Consider the following 18,686-nt stretch of genomic DNA (forward strand, 5'->3'; position numbering starts at 1 on the left):
CTCTCCCTCACTCCCATTCTCTCACTTTCCCTTACCCCCTATTCTCATCCTCATACCCCTTCCCTCACCGTCACTCCACTTCTCTTACTTTCCCTACCTTTACCCTGCTCTACTTCTCCCTCTCCGTCTCTTACTCCCCTTCCCTGTCTCCATCCCCTTCTCCCCTTTTCTCACTCCTCCTCACTCACTTTCCTTTCTTTACTGCATTTCCCTTACTCTTTCACTCCCCATTTCTCACTCATCATACTACCCTTTCCCCACTCATTCCATCAATCCCTTCCTCCCCTTCACTCAGCCATTTCAGTCATTCATGTATACACATTCATTCAAAAAAAGTATGACAGTATATAAGAGATATAGCTCTTCTTTGAGAAGTGAAGTTAGTTCTAACAAGAACTTTAAAAAAAAAAAAATTGGGGGTTTTTGAACAATTTTATATTTTTTGGGGAATTTTCAGAAGAAAAATAAAAAACAAGTAACCAAAAACTGCTCACAGGAACAAAAATAATAAAAGAAAAAAATTAAGTGCACCGGCATGTGTGCTGCCTAATCTTTGCCTTAATCAAATCTACACTCTGCTCTCCATAGCACAAGATCGCAAGACAGAAGTTGCATCTTATGTGGACGTTTGCAAAATCCGGACGGATGTCAAGAGTTGTTGTTGGAGATGCTGCCGATGTAGACGTACTGGGGACAGCAGTTGCAGGATTGTCCCTCAAATGCTGGGTTGAAGTCCGAGCATAATTTTTCGGATGAACGTTCTTTACATGCTGCATCATTGTATGGATGCTGAATGAGTAGTGCTTGGTGGGATCACCTCTGGACAGAACGGACCCACAAATGTTGGACGTCACCTTTGGGGCATTTACTTTTTTTTGCCCTTCTGGAAATGAAAAAAAATTCCAAATGAAAGAGTCTTTGGTCTTTTTCTTTTTAGTTTCTTCAGGAAGTTACTGCTCCACATCACTATCTGAATAAGACTGGTGTTATTGCTGTTCTGCCATTGTAAAAATGGTTTTCAGATGTTTCTACCAGCAAAGTGAAAGAGATAGTGAGGGAAGTGGGTGGGGTGTTTAAAGATCCTGGAAAAGAAACTACTATGAACCAATCAAAAGTGTTGTTTTCAAGTCACGTGACTATACATGCACGCACGGGTGCGCGCACATTGCGCGGCAGTCACATATGAATGACGTTTTACCTGAAATACTGTTAAAAATGTGAAAAGGAGGCAGGGAAGAGACTCCCTGACCCCCTACGCCCCCTAGGCCCCTGAAGGACCCTGAAGGGCAAAACATTTTTTTTTATTTAAAATTGCGAGCTACTCGCTTGTTGCACGCACCCTCGAGGCAGAAGTGACTCAAAAACAAAAGTGGAGAACGTGAAAAGGGGGCAGGGTAGAGACTCCCTGACCCCCTAGGCCTTCTCAGCGGGTCCCTGAAGGACCCCAAAGGGCAAAACCCCCATTTAAAAAAAAAAATCGCGAGGTGCGCGCACGTTGCACACACCCTCGAAGCAGAAGTGACTCAAAAACCAAAGTGGAGAACGTGAAAAGAGGGCAGGGTAGAGACTCCCTGACCCCCTAGGCCTAATCAGGACCTCGAAGGGCAAAGACTAATGACATCATCCACTGAATGTGTGTCTTTCTGAAAAATACAAATTTTTATATATGTATATCTAAAGATCGATGGAAGAATAAATGGGTAAATAAGTGTCTAAATGGATGTTTTTTTTGTAAATTTTATTGTATAACTGACTTATTAAGTGTATCTTAGTGAATACATGTATTAGCGAGTAATGTTTAAATATGTAAATATCTGTATCAGTGTCTCACTTTGTGTATAAGTGGCTGCATGGGTTGCTGAGTAGCTACATGAGTGTCTATATGGGTTATTAGTTGGTTTTATGAGTATCAGAATGAGTGTCTGTATGATTTGGTGCCGGGTATTACTTAGGGCACAGCTGCATGAATCACTGACTCACTTTTTGCATGTGTTTTTAAGACAGCATGTGTCCAGGACTGTACGGGTGGATGAATGTGTGTATGGGTGTGTTAGTAACTGAATGACTGCCTCAATAGTGTCTTTATGAGTAGGTACATATGTTTTAAACTAGTATATGTGAGTACTGATGTATATAAGTAAGGATATATGACAGTGACAGATTGAAAACGTTCTTGTATAAATAAGTATGTGTTTCTATAACTGATTGTTTAAGAGAGTAAGTATGTGTACGTTTCTGTAAAAGTAAGTGTATTGGTGTGTGTATAGCTATATATGCAAACAAATGGATATTTGATAGTTTATTTGCATGTGTGAGTATGTCTGTGAGTAACTGTATAGATGAGTACCGGTATGTGTAACAGGATGTATAGGTGTATGAGTACATATGATGAGTGAGTACATGTTTAAGTCACTATATAGAACTGTTGGTGGATGAGTGGATATGTATGTAGATGTTGGAATTACTAAATAGGTTGTTGTAACTGGTATTGGTATCTCCATTTTTTAGTAAATGTTAGTTCCTATTTTTGAATGTCTGTATCAAAGGTTATATTAGGGTGAGAGGTCTGCCACTCTTTCACAAGGATGATGTCATCCGTGATGTCATCAGTGTTGACATTTGAGATGTCAACAGTGATGTCATCAGTGATGTCATTTGAGATGTCATCAGTGATGTCATCAGTGATGTCATCAGTGATGATGTCACTGACCATGTGATGAGTGATGTAATATGTGACGTCTTCAGCAGTGCATTGCGGGAACACGAGTTATAGTTAGCTGAACTAACTATAACGGTGGAATTTCAATGGATTTGTATGAGAGAAATGTCCAGCTAACTATAACAGTGAATTTCTAAGGTTTTTTAAATGCTAATTCCTAACTATAACGTGTGTGAAACCTATGGTTTTTTCAAAGAATTTGCAAGTTTTTTTAAATGCTAATTCCTAACTATAACGTGTGTGAAACCTATGTTTTTTTTTGTGAATTTCAAAGGTTTTGTAAATCATAATTTCTAAATGTATTAATAATTATGTCTTTCTTTTTATACTAATCTCTTATATTTTTAATATAAATATTTATAGTTGTACTTAATTTTCGAGATTATATTTCATATTCTTATTATAAAATAATAACACAACTGTTATAATCCATAAACATTTATTCATACATGTTACAGGTTGCTACATATGTTATATCAACAATGTATTTAGATGCTTATTATGGATGGCTAAAATAATATTACTAAGATTGGGCTATGAGCTAGCTCTATACAAGTTAAGGTATGTGGTTTATACCTGAAGGTTATATAGTACTTGGTATCTTCCACCAACCCTCCCTTTCCTACCCCTTGGAACGTCCCTAACCCCTGGAGGCTACTGTAGAATGTTGACAGTGATGAGACTGATCTTGAGGAGAGAATGAACTGAAGTGTCCTGTTATTCTGGGGGCGTTGTGGAGGCTGTGATTAAAGAAGAACTTCAATCAGATACCTGTCTGGTTTACTTTATAACACTGGCGACGCATGGTCTGCATGAGGGAGCAGAGCAGCCATCCTTCCCTCTTGTGTAATACACCAGTTAATCATTGTGGCCCGCAAGGTTAAGGTACTTTCATAATTAAAAGCCATCGGACATTTCTTCTCCTTTTTCAAGATAAAAGCGACTTCAGCAGTATCAACGCTATCATTTATCTTTTCCTGAAGTAAAGCTGCCTTTGGAAAAAACTATCATTGGTTAATGGAGATATTGACATTTCCCTGAAAGTTAAGGCACTAGTGAGTTAAAAGCTTGTTGCTTCTGGCAATTAACTTTAATAAGTCCAGTCTTGGTTAAGCAGTGTGAGCGAAGACTGAATATTTATGGAATATTCCTCCATGTGAAGCCGAGCGTTAAGGGAGACTTGTGCTGGTATCGCAGGCTAAGCTATGGAATTTAAACAATCTTCGCGTTTAGCCGAGCGGGAAGGGAGGTTCGTGCTGTGAGCGCCGCTGAGTGTGAAGTAATAAATCACCAGTGCAGTGTGCCAATCATGAAGGGAAGCGCGGGCTGTGAGTGCCTGCTGTGTGTCGAAGGATTCTATTCATCACGTTTAGATGACTTTTTCCTCATAATATGATGTGAAGCTCTTTGCTGGAATGGCTATTATCTTCGCGTTAATCAACAGTGTGAAGAGAGGCTCGCCTGTCATTTGTATCATTTAGCGTCCTGTCAAGAGCGACTCAAATCTGTGTGAACGTCATCAGAGTAAACATTGCCTAAACATTTTGATGTGAGGAAGCTGAGCGTGAAGGGAGGCTCGTCTGAGAGCGCCTGCTGGGGGCAATTTATAACGACGGGTAGACAGCTGAAGGTGTGAGGAATTCCTACGCTCTGCCAGAATCGAGCTTTCCGTACCTGTCAGCTGCTCAACCTTCAGCTGAAGCGTGCGCGATAGCGCGTCCCTGGCACTAGAGGGCAGTGTGTCTTGGTTATCCAGCTCTCAGCGCTCTAACTTTCACCTGTTCCAGCATCAGGCAGTCCGCGCTCTAAATATTAACTGCTCCTGTGCATCGTGTGTCATCTATTAACCATTGTCTGCCAGGGGATTTTCAAGGGTACTGCTGTCTATGCCCTACCGCTGACAGGCTCAGCCTTTTATTAAAAATAAGCCTGTCTGCTGTCTACACCATACACGCTGACAGGCACAGCTGTTCATTTTAATAAGCCTGCCTTGTTACATAGTTTGGGGATGCTCAACGCCATCACGCTGACAGGCACTGCTGTTTATTCGTAATTAAGCCTGTCTGAGTAAATTAATGTGGGCTATTTTAGTTTTTTATGCTGCCAGGCACACCTTTGCACTGTTATAGGGATACCAGCTCATGCAGGAATTTGATAAGAGTGTTACTACTGTGACTTAACACTTTCTGAATTTTTTAAAACTGATTATATTACGTTAGCTGGCATGTAATGATATTGTAAAGCCATTCTTTAGCGTTTAGCTTTCCTACACGGAGAATTTTCTCCTTGTTATCCTTCTCTTTGACAGTGGGTGCAATTTTGCTTCCTTTAAAGTGTATTGCTACAGTACTAGTAGTTTATACCTGCAAGTGTTATTGTGCAACATTTATTATCACCATTATGGCTGCATCTAATATGTCACAACTCACTCCCTTTTTAAATGAGTGTGGGGAACCCAACATGAATTGGAAAGAATGGGTGAGAGTTTTTGAGTCATATCTAATTGCTGTAGGGGGGAGAAATGTAGTGCCTTTAGAAGGCTACATGTCCTCCTCTACAATCTAGGCAACAGGGGCAGGAAGATATTCAACACTTTACCTGAACCAGAATTGGAGGAGGCATCTAATGTTTATGAAGTATCGTTAATTAAATTAGGTATCCACTTTGGGGACAAGATAAACATTGTATTTGAACGCCACAAATTGTTTTGTAGAAACCAGGGAAAAGAGGAGAGCATTACTAGCTATGTGGCAGTGTTGAGGGGTCTAAGTACTCATTGCCAATTTGGGGATCTTAATGATTCCCTCATAAGAGACCACATACTGAGATGCACTAGCAATAGCAGAATTCAAGAGAAATTACTCCAAAAACAACCTGATCTCGACGAAGCTATTGAAATTGCAATAAAAGAAATAAGACCTAAGTCCAATCATGGGGAACGCACCAATGCTGAAGGCAATTTAGTATCGGAAATAGAGGAAGTCTCAAAAGAGGGAGAAGTATTAAAGATCAAAGGGGAAAAACACGGGGGTGTGGCTTGCGACTGGGCAAGATGGCCGCAGCTTAGGTGAGCTCCGAGGCCCTCGAGATCCTCCGCCAAAATCCGACCAGTTATCCTGCCCATTTTAAGCGCTTACTGCGCATATTCTCTTACCGGAATACGTCCGGACCAAGCGGCACTGACCGGCGTTCTCCGTGACCCACCTCAGGTGGAGATACGCCGTGAAGAATTCTCCGGCCTACTCGTCCAGCCGAAGCCGGGGACTTGAGTAGCTCCGGGACCCGGAAGCTGGCACCACTGTTGTTGGGCTCGCCCTCCCTGACCGCATCCCGATGATCCTGCCCATTATAAGAGCTTCCTGCGCATATTCTCTTACCGGAAAACGTCCGGACCAAGCTGCACCGATCGGCGTTCTCCATGACCCACCTCAGCGAGAGATATGCTGTGAAGAGTTCTGCGGCCTACTCGTCCCGCCGAAGCCGGGGACTCGAGTAGCTCCGGGACCCGGGAGCCGACACCACTGTTGATAGGCTCGCCCTCCCTGCCCGCATTAAGACAAGGCACACAGCGGGACCCATGGCAGCATGAGAACCGGAGGCGCCGCGCATGGACGTCTTGCCACGGGGGCACTCATTGTCGGGACATTGCCCACGGATCATCTGCACTGGTTGGTCCCCCATTAACAAAGTAGGCAGCAAGAAGTGATCTGCGGCCGATTCGGGGGCCAACTGGGACCCGCCACTCAACCGCCCACTGGGCCCGGATCAAGACGCGGCCTACAGCGAGACCCACGGTGAAACGACTACTGGTAGCGGCACGACGGAGCATCCTGTCACTGGGGCCAATATCTCTGGGGCATTAACTGCAGCATCAGGGGGCTGAAGGTAACCCCTAATATAACGTGGGCGGAGGGCAGTGGACTGTGACCGGTCTTCTGGATATCGGATTCAACCAAACACTCAACGGGCCCCCCCTACAGAAGGGCAAAAAGTGAGTGCTGGCATAGGGGCTCAGTGCCATACTGGTGGCGCGAACAGTGAATACGGGACCCAAGGGGCGCGCACCTACAACCTCCCCACGGCACAACCACCCGGCCCAGCGGGGACGAGGGACAACCATAAGCAAGTAGTAGTGCCCAGCGGGGAGCGCCCAGAGAAGACACGAGTTGACACCAGGCTTTGGCTCCGCGAAAGGACCATCATGAGTGGTAGAGGAGTGAAGGGTCACTCACAGGTCCCAAGATTGGACAAATATGCCTATCTTAAAGAGGGAGGCGACGCGACGAAAGGGGCGACATCGCAATCATCCACACAGTCATCCCCCCCCCCGGAGAGACCCTGTGGAAATCACTTTGAAAGATGTCATGGCGACGCTGCAAGTAATATGCAATATGCAAGAATATCTACTTCATGCGTGCAGATCTCGCTAAGGTGACAGACCGCCTGGGGGAAGTGGGGAAAACGTCAGCGGAGCTCTCGGCGGGTACAGCGGATCTCTAGAACAGACTGCACAAATTGGAACAAGACAACACAATGCTTAAAGCAAAGCTGGACGACCAGGAAGGCAGATCCAGACGCAACAATGTACGCTTGGTTGGTGTACCAGAGACGGCAGGGGGCCCGGCCCTCGACCTCTTTGCAGAATACCTCATACAAAGCCAGCTGAAGCCCCAGAATAGGCGAGGGAATGGCTGGAGGGCTGGCGACCGACAAGAGGTCCGAGAAACAGAGGAGCGCCCCGAGGGGCACCAGATGAAGGCACCCAACGATCACCAGAGGACCACTGACAGAAACTGACCTGAAGGACTCTACCTAGCCCATGAGGACACCAAGGGACTGATCTATTCCTCACTGGAGTCAATCATTGCAGTCCGCGCAGGATGGACTAACTTTAATGGGGGGTGGGGAGATAATTGATATCATTGTCATTGATATGGGCCGAGAATTTGAACGGCCAAAACTGAATACAATGAGAAGACGGCGAGAGGTAGGAGCTGTCGAACCTAATATGCACTTATGGGACTGACTCCGACTGGGGGACTGTGGAGGGTCTGGGAGGTCTCATCCTCCCGATTCATGCAAGTTACAGGGGGATGTAAGCACTCTGCTCAGTTGGGGAGGTGGTCAGGTTTGGATCCACCGGGCAGGGAGGCAGGGAGGGGTTTGGGGGGTATTTCAGTTTTGCATCGGGTGGGGAGGAGGTTTAGACTTTGAAAGTCCTTGTTGGTTATGTAACCAGTTGATTGCTCTTCAATCTCTCCATGAATGCATAGCAATGTCACTATGGGATTCACTCAAGCAAACACACAATCTAGGTCTACCACTAAGTTTGCTACCCGTGCACTTCTTCTTTCCTGTACTGCTGTTAGTTACGGCAGCAATTCTGGCACCACCCACACGGGCGAGTCTAGCGGGGGCTGCCCTCCATTTGGCATCACCTCAGTACAGGTACAACATTAAATGTTCACACGTACATTCATACTCTATGGCGAATAACGGAGTGACGGAACATGGTTCCCAACCGGTCACAATAGAGTCTCCCCCCCCTGCAAATCATCTCTTGGTACGTAAATGGACTAGGGCACAAAATATATAGAGGACTGGTCCTGCAGTACCTAAAACGGAGGGCCCGGCTGTAGCTATACTCCAGGAGATGCTCTTGATGGGATCAGCCTGCAAAGCGCTGAATTGTTGGGGCTTTAAAATGGTCGTGCATGCAGAGTTCTCCTCGGGGTCACGCGGGGTTGGTATACTAATACACAAAAGCTACCCACTGATAATAAAATACTCTTGGACGGATGACCAGGGACGCTTCGCGGCCCAAGCCTGTCAATGGGAGGGACTCAATTATAACATACTGTTGGTTTACATTTCCCTGGCATTGTACCATAATGCATTCAGAGACCTCGGTAAATTCCTGCTCGGTCTCCCAGAGGGTGAACTCATTATAGGAGGGGATTTTAACACGGTAATAGACGCCTCCGTCGATCGCAATCCTCCCCGAGACCCTACTAGACCTAATCAGGCCTTTAAAGACTTTCTAGATGCGATGGGACTAACGGACATATGGAGCCTTAAGCACCCCACAGAACTCCAATACAGGTTCTGCTCCGGTGCACACAACAGTCTTTCCCGCATAGACTACATGCTAACATTGGCGGTCCCCCCCCGAAAAAGTGACATCGATCTAACACCTACCGAGAGGGATCTCGGATCACTCCCCGGTTCAACTCACTTACACGACCCACCTCCCCAGAAGACAGAGACTCTACCCTATTTATCCAGGTTATTTTAAAAATCACAAAATAGCGAAAGCAATAGCAACCGCCACCGACCACTATTTTGCGGAGAACCTGACATCAGTTAGTTCACCCTCCATCCTCTGGGAGGCGTACAAAGCAATCATTAGAGGGCAGGCTGTATCCACGATCACTAGGCATAAAAGGGAGCAAAGAGAAAACCTTGATTTATTGGAGGTAGCGGTGCAGAGAGTCGAAACGGCACATGCATTGGACCCGACCGCGGTAACCACCCACACCCTAGCAATGGCGTCCCAAGAATACAAAGCATATGCGGAGGACATGGCAAAAACTAGATATACTGACACTGCACACGGAGTATACGAATTAGGAGATAAAACTGGAAGAATGCTCGCGTGGTTAGAACGGAGGGAAAAAGCAGACAGATGGATAGCCCAACTCACTCTAGCAGACGGCTCAACAACCACTGACCCCCGGCTCATAGTAGAAGAACTGGCCACCCACCATGAAAATATATATACCCCACAGGGCACGATGACCGACGAGGATTGCAGGGGATTTTTAGATAACATACCACTGACCACTCTCTCACCAGAAGATACGCAAGCACTAGAAGAAGATTTAGTACTGGAAGAGGTGGGGAAGGCGCTGGCGGCCCTCCACACTGGCAAGGCATTGGGGCCAAATGGACTCCCGATAGAACTCTATAAAAAACTCTCGCAAAGAGTTACCCCTCATCTCCTTTCCATGTACAGTGAGTGCCTGTCACATGGTACACTCCCTAGAGATCAGAGATTGGCGACTATTGTGGCCATCAACAAACCTGGAAAACCTCCAGAACAGACATCCTCCTACCGTCCGGTATCGTTAATAAATGCAGAGGCCAAAATTTTTAGCAAAATTACTAGCACTCTGGCTACAACCGCACCTCACAACCCTAGTCTACCCGGATCAGTCAGGCTTTATGCCTGGGCGCAATACCTCTCTCAATTTAAGGTGCCTTAATAGGGTGCGACACCGCATTCCACAGCTGCGGGATGATGCGGCCATTCTTTCCTTAGATGCCACAATGGCGTTTGACCTGGTTGAATGGCCTTTCCTATACGCAGTGCTTCAAAAGATAGGGTTTGGCCCCAAATTCTACAGCTGGATCAAGTTATTGTACATGGCACATCAGGCCCAAGTTGTGGCTAATGGGCATATTTCAAGGGAGTTCACACTGGGACGCGGTACGCGACAAGGGTGCCCGTTGTCCCCGCTCCTTTTCGCACTCATACTAGAACCATAGTCGACAAAATTCGGAACGAACCACTCATCCGCGGAATTACATGGGAGCAGGGATGGGAAGACCACATATCACTGTATGCTGATGACGTTTGAGTCCTTACAGGCACTAATGGACGTACTCGCGGCATATGGGGAGGTCTCGGGGTACACCATTAACGGGGCAAAATCACTACCGTATGTATTACGAGGCCAACTACCGACACTACCCCCTCAACAGCACATTACAAACAGTGACTAGAGGGTTCAAATACTTGGGCATCTATGTCACCCCGGAACACTCCCTATTCATAGAGGAAAACCCCTCCAGAGACTCAAATCAGATCTCATACATTGGCCGAACTGGTGCGCAGCTGGTAGGACGGAGGCATAGCCTTACCGAATGTTAAACTTTATTACTGGGCGGCACAACTGACGGTGGTTAATCAATGGTTGCACGCTCCACAACACGACCCTGCATATAGACTGGATAGAAGGACACTTCCCGTGGAACACTTGATGAAGGACCTTTATACGAACAAAAAACAACATACACTTACAGGCCCAACAGAACACACGCTCAAAATTTGGCATATGGCACAGAGGGTTCTGGGCTGGGAAGGAGTGCTCACGTTGGCTACTTCCCTTTGGGAAACAAGGCGCCTAGGTACTCTGGCTAACACCAAGGGCTTCAGGCAATGGGACCTCATCGGTATAATGAAAATAGGAGACCTGTGGATTAAGGAGGAGGTCATATCATTTGCTGCCCTGCAAGAGAAATATGGGATGGTAGACACCGAACTATATAAATACATTCAAGTCTGACACGCGCTCCAGAGTGCAATCCCAACAGGCACTAAGCTAGCTGACTCATCCACCTTGAAGACAGACTACTTACTGACCATAAGGACAAAAAAACCTATCTCACAAACATATCGTAAACTTGTCAACAATCTCCCAGACCCTATGGTTATCTTACGCAGTGAGTGGGAGGTGGAGCTGGGGGACATAGACAACACAGGGTGGATGGATGCACTGGCGTCGGATCGGCTAGAGAGGCGGCTATCCCATCAAGGCTGACATTAATACAACTTAAAGTGCTACATCGAGTATACTACTCACGCAACCTACTCCACAAGTTGGGACAGGCACCGGACCCGCTTTGTCTAAGAGGCTGTGGCATGGCGGGAACATTCTTTCACACCATATGGGAATGCCCTAGAATACAAACATACTGGGAACACATACTGGCGGAAATAGCACTGGTGGGTGAGGCAGATGTCCAACTAGACCCCGGATGGTGTCTCTTAAATATTGGCCCCCCACAGACCTTAGCCTGGGACTCCACACCTGGGCTACGCTCGGATTAGCCATCGCAAAGAGGAACATTGTGAAAAATTGGGGTTCCGGAACAGTGCCCACACAGACACAGTGGGAAAACGACATGGACGTGGCGATGGTGGCGGAAAGGGCGGTCTATACACACAGGGGATGTCCCAAGAAGTGGTCTAAAGTTTGGGAGAAATTGAATGAATACCGGGGACACATTTGCGACCCGCCGCAGCTGTCAATGGTCAACGAGCATAGTCCATGAGAATAATATATACTGGTACAGCGTACCTAGAATGGTTCGTGCAGGGATGCTAGGGGAAGGAATGAGGTATCGACATTACTCCATGTACACCGCCAGAACAAGCTATACTAGCTGCTTTCCGTATTTAGCATTGTATAAGATGTTAAAATGTTTTGGCCTGGAATCCGACTGGCATAATTTTACTGCAGTGGGAGGATGTGTTGGGGGGAGCCGGGAAAGTGATTGTTATTTATACAATGGACTGTAGTTGACACTGCCTCACTCGTACAATGGAGAACTTGCTGGTATATTCCCTAACTGTCAATGGAGAGAACTGTTATGGGTTGATGACATGATTCATGCAAACAAATGTATAATTCTAAAGTGCAAATGCAAAATAAAAGTAAAAAAAAAAAAAAGGGGTAAAACACTCTCAAGCTGAGAAATCCAAAACCGCTGCCACTAACAAACTAAAGTGCTTCTGGTGTGGCAGCAATAACCATCTGGCCAATAACCCTACATGTCCGGCCATTTCAGCTATGTGCAAGAAATGTAAAAATATAGGCCATTTTTCTAGGCTTTGCCATAGTCCTAGTCCGAAGTATTTTTCCCCTTCAGGTCCTCAAGAGAAAAAAGTACAGTTCATTAACAAGATTGTATTCCAAATAAAAGAGTCGGAAGAGGTCAATCACGTAGAGTATCCCCAACGTGAGGTCACTATGGAAGAAAAATGTATTAAAATGTACGCAGATTCTTGTTTTTGCAAGATGGCGGCCGTGAGAAGCGGCTGAGCGGCAGCATTGGACACAGCGCGGATACAGTCTGATGTAACCTGATGTAACCTCGACACCCAGGCTCTTTTTTCATTCCACTATCTCCTGTATACCAAAAGGAAAGTAGCGCTATGAAGCTACATGGTCTGCCAGGTAACACGGTGCACTAAGTGAGCAGAGCGAGGGGGAGACATACAGCCACCGCACGGAGACAGACGCCCAGCCACAAGCAGCCACAAGCAGCGAGGCAGTAAAGCAGTGTAACGGCGGCCAGACTACCTGGATGTTTACCCTGCTGTAACTCGATGCAAATCTGATGCTTTTTCTGAGCGGTCCTCATAGCGGGCTGTTCCCCACGGGTCGGCAGAGGCTCTTGGCTTCAGTCTTGCTAAGAGTCGGGCTGGCTCACAGCCCCAGCAGAGCTCGTGGAGTTCGCGGAGTCTGGAGGCGGAGCCACACAAGGCCGGCGAGACCTGGTGAGCGGAGCGGAGGCGGCAGCTGCAGACCCGACAGACCCGACAGACCCGACAGGCCGGTGCCAGGAGGCTGGGAGGCTCGGAGCTGCGGGGGACCAGTCAAGGTGAGGCAGAGGATCTCTCTGCATATAGTGCTTGCCCTACCATTGGCTCCTAAAACTAACACTGGGGGTAAGCCGCCCTCAAAAAAGAAAGTTATGGCTGACGGTGTCTCTGTGACAGGCAATGCAGACAGCTCCATAAGCACGGTGTCTGCGGTGAACACCGGGATGGAGGGAGCAGTATCAGAAGCGGAATCTGGGCGGGCTAAGCTGCAACCACCCACAGGGCAGAATACCCCTAAAGAGATGCGTCCTCCTTCAGCTAGAACCCGACAAGCTACAGCCACCGCGACTGTTAGTGTGGTAGAGCTGCTGAATCGCAATGAAAAGAAAAAAAAACTGAAGGAATTGGAACCGGCCTCAGCGGCGGCCTCTGTGTTACCTGGGTCACCTGTGCTACCTGTGTTACCTGTGTTACCTGAGATACTCGCTGCGCCACTACCGGCTACTACTGCAGTTGAAGAATCTGCAACCGATCCTGACATAGACCCTGCACCACAACCAGCAGCACAATCAATCCCATACCCTCAACAACAGTCTCATCCTCAAACACAGTTGTTTCAGTCATGTCAGGAGGTCGGAGTCATGGGTGATGTTTCAGGCGGGGACAAGATTCTGATGACGCAACCGGAATTTCTAGCTGCTGTATCTCTGGGGGCTGACGAGACCGGTGGTGTCGACGATAGTGAGATCATAACCCCTATACTCTCAAAAGATGCGATAAACCCTTCAACGAAAGTGATAGTAGAACTTAATCCCATACTCCCATCAACTAACAGTGGGGACGTTCAAGGGGGTTCAACAACAGTCGAAATATTTAAAGAGAGTGCCAAGTCTATCACGGTCCTGGAGGAACCTGGGGGTCTAATCGTCAATACAAAAGCAAATGCAACCTATTCCGGGGTCATTCACGGCGAAAGGGAAAAGGAGAAGACCCCCAGTGAATGCTTCTTTTCAGTCACAGAGGAGGCCAACTGGTCGGAGGATGACGAGCCCCATAGCTCAGATATCGATGGCAGTAACCCGGAAACAGAGAGTGATAGTGAGACAGGTTTACCATCAACTACTATCAAAAATGTGCCCCCTCAAAGGGACCAAACAGCATTAACCTGGGATCACTCTCCTACAACATCTCTACAAGGGAACTCTAATTTGGACATGGGTAATGCACGGCATCACGAGACTAAGCAGCTGTCAATGATGGCAATGATGGAATCAATTCACCAAGGAATAACTGCACACAGAGAAGAGACCCGTTCAGACAGCCTTAAATCCCAAGCTGTGATGAGAAAGATGAAAGCAGTGGTTAGAAAGCTTTCGAAAGCCTGGGTAAGTGTTGGAGATAGGGTCTCAAACCTAGAGGAGAGGGTAGTTGCCACTGAAGCAGAGGCTGCTGCAGCCACAAATAAAGTGGAAACGCTGGGAGCCCAAGCAATTGATGTCCAGTGGAAGCTGGAGGACTTAGAAAACAGGCAAAGAAGGAACAACCTTAGGGTCCTTGGTATCCCGGAAGGGATTGAGGGTCAGGATGTCAAAATGTTTATTGTCAGAACCTTCGAGAAAGCCTTCCCAGACATCGCCGGTTGGAACTGGTCCACTGAAATTCAGAGAGCACATAGGACACCCTTCAAACTGAGACAAAATGCCAGAGAGGGTGATAAGCCTAGAGCGATCCTAATCTATATAGGTAACTTTCTTCTCCTTCAGTCAATATCAGAGAAAGCGCGGCCAGACGCCAAAAGAACCTTTGAAGGAGGGTCCTTCTTCGTAAGGCCGGATTTCTGCCACTCCACCGTGGAACGGCGCTGGAGATTAAGACAATTAATCAAGCCTTTCCAGGACAAAAGAGTGCAGGTTTATCTCATCAATCCGGCTCAGTTAAAAGTAATTCATCTAGGCAAGACCATGTGTTAGAATTGGGGGTCTCTGGTTGGCGCAAGTAAGTACTTGTGACAAGCAGGGACCCTCTCCTCTAAGTCAGGGCAAAGGATGACCCTTCAGAATTACCCTTGCTCACCCTCTAGGTGCGTGGCGTGAGCAGCCAAGGCGATTCTCCAGGCGTTAGTCAGTTAAGCATTTGTAGACACACACACAGTAAAATATACCAATCCCCCCACAAATGGACACCAGGCTGTGAGTATATAAAAATACGCTTCTTTATGTAAAATATATATATCTCTTAGGTCAGACTTATCACAAGATCAAATAACGGTTCTGTATGCCCACAGGTTGTAAATAGGCAAGCTCTCTTTTAGTTGTAGTTCAAAAATGCACTGTTCTTCTCTTAAGTTGTATTCCACAGTGTTCTCTTGATTCTTTGTTCGTTTCTGCACTCGGTTGCGCTTTAGACGGGTGAAATCCCGACGCCCTGCCAAGTCTCACGCTTCCCGCGTGAGACGCGATCGGCCCGGCCGGGTCTCTGACAGCTGATGGCCCCCCTGGTCTGCGGGACCCCCTCGGGGGGGAAACACCGACCTCAGAGCTGTCCAGGTGGAGGGGAGGCCCACGGACCCAGCGCAGCCCCAGTCACTCGGGCAGGGGCTCTGATTGCAGCCTCGTCTCCCCGACAGCTAAAGGATTCCAGCGGGAGGGGCTGGAGCGCTCTTCTCAGCGCGGAGCTGCAGGCAGGCACACAGAGCGGTGCGAGTCAGCGGAACAGGGGCGGCTCGCACCGCGGGTGATATTCACAATTCCTTGGCCCTTGCAGGCAGGCTGGCAACCCCAAAATCAAGGGTAGAAACAAACGTTGCGGGCCCCGAGCCCGTTGACGGTCTCGGTGGCGGCTTTCCTCCGGGGACAAAGGCGAGGTGCCCAGCGGCTCAGGCAGAGCGAGGCTGGCACCCGAGGCGTCCGTCCAGTTCGGAGGTCTTTCCCCTGGGTCTGTTTGCGTCCGGTGGGGATTTCTGGCGGGAGGGTGAGGCACAGCAGCGGGCCCTCTTAGGCGGTCGACACAGCGATCCGCTCAGCGGGGGAAGAGCGGCTCAACGGAGCGGAGCTCTTCCTCGGCGGGGACGAGGAGACACAGTCGGTCACGGCCTCAGGGAGGGGCTGGGGGGCACCACAGCAGCGAGCCTTCCAGGCGGTCAACACAGCGATCTCCTCAGCGGGGGGAGAGCAGCTCAACGGAGCGGAGCTCTTCCTCGGCGGGGACGAGGAGACACAGTCGGTCACGGCCTCAGGGAGGGGCTGGGGGCACCAAGGTCACAGCTCCGGCAGTAGTAGATATCCCGGTTAATTACCGGCAGACGAGCAGAGGCAGGTTGAGCCAGATGGTCCTGTGGCTCAGGTCAGGGGGCAAGCTCAGTCAAGCCCTTGGAGAATGTTTAAGCACAAAGCAGCAAAGTCTTTTCTTATCAAGTCTTTTCCTCTCCTTTCTCAGCAAGGCAAGCAGCAGGCCAGTTCTCCCAGCGTCTCTTCTCCTTCTAGTCGGGCAGAGGCCCTTCGTGGTGAAACAGGATTCTAATTTACAAGGAGCAGGGCTCCTACTTTTATACACAGTTTCTTTTGTTCTCACTGGCCAGGGGGGCCTCTGCATAACTGCTCTCAGCTCCTGAGCACTTGTGGTGGGTACTTCTGCTTCTGCATTCAGTGTGAGGGCAGGCACATCAGCCGCTCCCCAGGGGGGCGGAGCCGGCATTGTGAAGACAGGGGCAGCCTGAGCACTCTGTTGACAAACTTCGGTCTTTCCTGGGCCAGGTGTAGGCTGAGTCATCAGTCGCTCCCCAGGAGGGCGGAGCCAGCATTGTGGTGGCAGAGCACAGCCTGATGCATCATTCAGGGGAAACTCCCACCACCCACTAAGGTGTCATCTGGCTATTCACTACCTGTCAACTCCCAGCCCTGTCACTCACACACACCAGACAGTCAGATCCACATCCAAGCAGAGGCGGGCTGAAATGGTTAGGCAAGCAAATGCTAACTTTCTAAAAGTAGCATTTGCAAACACAGGATATTAAAATAAACTTTACTAAAAGAAGTATTTTATTATTCTGAGTTCAGGCATACTAAACATTAATTTCTACCATGTTCCCTGAGCCTGCTGGGATTATAGAGTGTAATAATTCCAGCAGCCCATCTGGCCTAGAAGGGAACTGGTAGCCTTACAATAGTGAAAAACGAATTTGGCAGTAATTCACTATTAGAACATGCCACACACATCAGGGCATGTTCTACCTTACACTTACAATGCACCCTGCCCTCAGGCCTACCATAGGGGTGACTAATATGAAGTTTAAGGGAAGGTTTAGGGGCTGGCAAGTGTGTGCACTTGCCCAGCCAGCATGACAGTACCAGACTGCACGCAGGTTCTGCAATGGCAGACCCTAGACACATTTTAAGGCTGCTTCTGTGGGTGGCGCAACCAGCGCTGCAGGCCCACTAGCAGTATTGGCATTCACAAGCCCTGGCACTCCTAGTGCACTTTACTAGGGACTAACAGTAAATCCAATGAACCAATCATGGACATCAATCACATGTACACTTTACAGTAGGGAGCACTTGCACTGCGGCACGGGTTGGCCGTGGCGCAGTGCCCTGAGTAGCGGACACCAGCAAAAACATCTGAGGCACAACAGCAAAAAGTGGAAGGGAAACTCACGCCAAGGTGCCAGGTCTAACACGTGTCCCCTCCAGCTGAAATGTGGGGGGAACTACCCTTCCCCAGGGAGTTCCACATCACTAAGGCGGAAAAACCTGGACAGACCGTCAGCGTTGGCGTGATCTGTGCCAGGGCGGTGTTCCACCGTAAAGTCCATACCCTGTAGGGAGATGGACCACCTCAACAGTTTTGGGTTCTCACCCCTCATTTGCATCAACCATCTGAGGGGCCTGTGGTCTGTCTGAACCCGGAAGTGAGACCCAAACAAGTAGGGTCTTAGCTTCTTCAGTGCCCAGACCACAGCAAATGCTTCACGCTCTATTGCACTCCACCTACTTTCCCGTGGCAGTAACCTCCTACTGATGAAGGCTACAGGGTGGTCCCAGCCCTCCTCAGTCATCTGTGAGAGAACAGCCCCTACACCATGCTCTGAAGCGTCTGTTTGCACTATGAATTCCTTGGAGAAATCAGGAGCCAGGAGCACGGGCGCCATGCACATGGCAGTCTTCAGGGTGTCAAAAGCCTTCTGACAGGTGTCAGTCCAAATCACATTCCTGGGCTGCTTCTTAGAAGTCAGCTCTGTCAAGGGGGTCACAATAGTGCCATAGCCCTTGACAAACCTCCTGTAATACCCAGTGAGCCCCAGGAAGGCTCTCACTGCAGTCTGGGTCTTGGGGGGTTCCCAAGCCAGGATGGTCTCAATTTTGGGTTGCAAGGGTGCCACCTTGCCACTCCCCACTTGGTGTCCCAAGTACACCACGGAACCCTGCCCAATCTGGCACTTGCTCGCCTTGATTGTGAGGCCTGCCTTGCGCAGCGCCATCAACACTTCCCAGAGGTGCCGCAGGTGTTCTGGCCAGGTGCCACTGAACACTGCGATGTCATCCAGGTAGGCGGCACTGAACTCATCCAGCCCAACCAACA

This window comes from Lissotriton helveticus, chromosome 6 (assembly GCF_964261635.1).
Source record: "Lissotriton helveticus chromosome 6, aLisHel1.1, whole genome shotgun sequence".
Classification (NCBI taxonomy): domain Eukaryota; kingdom Metazoa; phylum Chordata; class Amphibia; order Caudata; family Salamandridae; genus Lissotriton; species Lissotriton helveticus.